This window comes from the organism of the source record quoted next, unplaced genomic scaffold (genome assembly GCF_019419815.1).
Source record: "Pyrus x bretschneideri cultivar Hongxiangsu unplaced genomic scaffold, Pyrus_bretschneideri_v1 Contig119, whole genome shotgun sequence".
NCBI classification, from domain to species: domain Eukaryota; kingdom Viridiplantae; phylum Streptophyta; class Magnoliopsida; order Rosales; family Rosaceae; genus Pyrus; species Pyrus x bretschneideri.
Window position 1 is genome coordinate 542,850 of NW_025999412.1, and position 3,615 is coordinate 546,464.

Genomic DNA, 3,615 nt, shown 5'->3' on the forward strand with positions numbered 1-3,615 from the left:
CCAGCACAGCTGCTTCCTCTCTGTCATTGTCCTCGGTTGCAACAGGTAAGCATTTCTGTAAGAAGCTTGTAAATGAGCTCAATACCCTTCAGCTCCTCACGGATGGATGCCACTCTCTCCTCAGTCCTATTCACAACAACCATCTTTGTGCAACCTTTTGCTACCAAGTGTTTGATCACAAGCTTTCCCATTTTGCCCGCACCAATCACCAACATTCTTGCAGTAGCATGTGATGGTGCAGGAAGCTTCATCAAGGCAAGTTCAACAGAAGCAGAGCTTACAGAAACTGCCCCAGCAGCAATGTTTGTTTCAGTTCTAACCCGCTTTCCCACAGTGATTGCGTGCTTGGACAGCCTACTGATGTTTCTACCAAAGCCAACAACTCCTTGGCCGACTTTAACAACTTGTTTCACCTGGGCAAGAATTTGACCTTCTCCGAGGACAAGAGAGTCAAGACCTGCTGATTTGGGATCGCCTTCCCAGATTCGTACTCTTGGATCACTTGAGGCTTCTCATTGATGATCTGAGCAAGTTGAGCCTGGGTAAGCTTCTTATCAGTTCGAGCTTGCATGATAGCTTTTTTTTTTTTTTTTCAGCTCACTTGGCACCCGTTCATGAGCAAGGTTCTCCGTTTCCTCGTCAAGCTTCCTCGTGTTCAAAGTAGTGCTGCTGGAGGCAGCTTTATTTGTCCCAGCAGCAGCTTTCTTGAGGGTTTCGATCTCAGCTCCGGAGCGGCGAGCGGCGTTGACGGCTTTCTCATCTTTCTTGGCGGCGAACCATTCAACGACCTTCGCAATTCCCATGGCGGTAAGCAGCCTTTCAGGGGCGACTGCAGAAATAACGAAGATGATGATAATTTCTTCTGCCTCATCGAGATAGAAGACAGGCAACTGAAGGTGCTTCTCAAGCTCTTCTTCTCGCTGTCGTATGGTTGGTGGTTTGGGTCGTGTTGTACAGCAGAAATCTTCAGAGATTCCGGAAGTACGCAGTTGCATACTGAACCTATTCTTGCCAGTCGATTCACCCATTTAGGAATTGATTTTCCAGTGAGCTTGCGACAAATATCCCTGAGTAGGGTCCAAGCATGTTGTTCCAATTAAAATAGACTTCCTGAACTTGAACCCTGGGCATTGGCGAGGTTCAACCTCAAAAACGCCACTTGCAGGGTAGTCATGTGCTCCGAATGTATATTCTACACCATGAACTTCAACACCAGAGTGAAAAATTCCAAAGCCTGCCCAATAGACATAGCCATTCATGGGAGTCAAATCATATACATTGAGATAAACTGGTGCTTTTCCTGGTTCAGCGCTATCGGACTTTGATTTGGGAAATATACAAAACGTCCCGCTGATTTCGTTTTCAATTGAAGCGGGGAAATGGATCTCCATCTCTTTAACTCAAATTTCATGTTTCCTTACTAAGTATAACCAGAATGCACTCAATGCTTGCCTCCGGCCGATTCGCAGAGGAGAGCCATTGGAGCCCAGCAAAACCCAACCTCCTTGAACTCTAAACAGCCGTGTTTCTGTATTTCCCTTGACGACGACAACAGGGGTCTTGGATGTCACTCATAATCAACCTCAGGATGGACTGCTCTTGACCCGGGTGGAGGAGTAACACCGGCCGTCGGTAAGATTTCTTGATGTGATCGAGTTCATCGGATCTGGAGATCTGAGAGGGGTACACTGCAGTCGGGGGCAGGCAGAGTTGATATCTGCTGTTATTCGTGGCTGGGCTTTTGACGGCGACCGTTGCGGTTGTAGGAATTGACAGCGGCAATGATGGTTGTTGCTTCTTGCGGCTGGCGGCGCTGCTACGGGAGGAGCGAGTTCACTCGGGCCGAGTCGCGGCCGAGTCTGGTGAGGTGAGGGAACCGGCGGGAGCCTGAATTTCTTGCCGCGGAGTTTTGAAATGGTGATGGCAACGATGACCGCGACGAAGAGACCCAGAAGGGTCTTTTCCAGGAGGAGGAGGTCCATGGCGTCTGTGGGTGTGTCGAGTGATATGGTGGGTGGGCTGAGCAGAAATGCAGAGAGTTATGTGGGAGAGTGAACTGGGATACGGTGGGCTCCTCGAGGAAGCTGAGATCCTCATCGTCGTCGTCGATGGGATGCGATTCCTTGCAGAAAATCGAGTGGGAGAAGAAGAGGAGAGCGCTGAGTGCGAACGCGAGAACGAGTCGACTCGCCATTTTTGAGCGAGTGAGTGAGCGAGCGAGTTCAGGGATCCAATCCTAGAGATTCAGCTGATCGGTTCTTCATCTGGGGTTGTGAGATGCTGGAGTGAGTTGACGAGCTCGGATCGGCGGAGGAAAGAGAGTCGGGCTCAATGGGAGTGGTGTGGTTGAATTAAAATTTTGGGGAAAGAATGGGGAAGTTATGTGGGCCTGGATTTGTATATATATATTGTATATATTTCCTTCTTTTTTTTTTTTTTTATTTTTTTCTCTTTTTTTTAACACATAACAACGTATGTACTTTTTTTTTTTTTTTTTTTTTTTTTTTTTTTTTTTTTTTTGAATAGAGAATATATATATATATATATATATATATATATTTTTTTTTTTTTTTTTTTTTTTTTTTTTTTGAGGGGAATCTTTCTTCTCCTGCAGCTGGTTAGAAGATCCAAGTTTTCTGGGGCCACTTTCAGGTCTGATGAAACTCTTGAGATTGAAGGGAGCGAGGGTGGTAGTAGTGTCGGAGGTGGCATTGTGGAACCCTTGCGACAAGTTGAAGGCGGCGGGGCAGCTGAGGGATCCGATCTGGTGGAGGCTTTTGGGGCTAAAACCACAGGGGAATCTCCAGGCTTCATGCCCAGAAAATCATGGAAGATGGTGTGCTTCCCCTGCTGCTGGTGGTGCTGCTGTTGAGTGCCCAGATCGCTGCCGCCGTTGGATTGCTGGGCCATATATGAGGTTCAGAGCTTGTGATCTTCTCTTCTCTCTGCACCTCTCTCTCTGGAATTCTTGGTTGCAACAGGAACTCAACCCCGCAGGGCACAAGCCAGTCCAACGCGCCTTGGCTAGACGCGCCACCGGCACCAACAATGCTCCCAACAAGCACCAGCAGCGCCGCCTTGGCCTTGAAACTCTCGCTCTTCGCCAACTCCCCGAGCCGCTGCAAGCTCCGCTTCAGCTGAACTGGGTCCGAGTGTGAATACATAATTCTGATTGATTTGTTATTCAGTGGAGTGAAGTTTAGAACTTCCAGTGCCCTCGCAGCATCCTGAGGACCGGAAATGAAACTGCGACTGAATTTTGGTTTTTTCTGAGATTTTTTTTTTTGGATAAATCGTCCGGAATCTGAACTGGCACGACGGACGGAAAATGAAACAATTTATTATTATTATTTTTTTTTTTTTTTTTTTTTGTTTTTGATGTGGAGGAGGGCAGAGTAAAAAGTTGCACCGCCTTGTACGCCGACGGCAGGTTGTCTGCGATTCTGCCATAGTTCACTCCCACTGAGCCCGCATCTGCTAGAGATGAAAAGACGGAAAGGAGAAGCACGACGGCGATGACGTGGCGTTCCATACTCTGGCCCGTGGAGAAACAGAGCATTGTGAAAGGTGGGAGAGCTTCTTCTCCTTGTTTCCTCTTCTGTTTATGTCTTCTAA

At 47.7% G+C, this 3,615-nt stretch overlaps 1 pseudogene; it reads right to left on the reverse strand.

The window, feature by feature from the left end:
* Positions 1-589: 589 nt before the first annotated feature.
* LOC103937865 lies at positions 590-1,515 on the reverse strand (annotated as a pseudogene).
* Between the last annotated feature and the right edge of the window lie 2,100 nt (positions 1,516-3,615).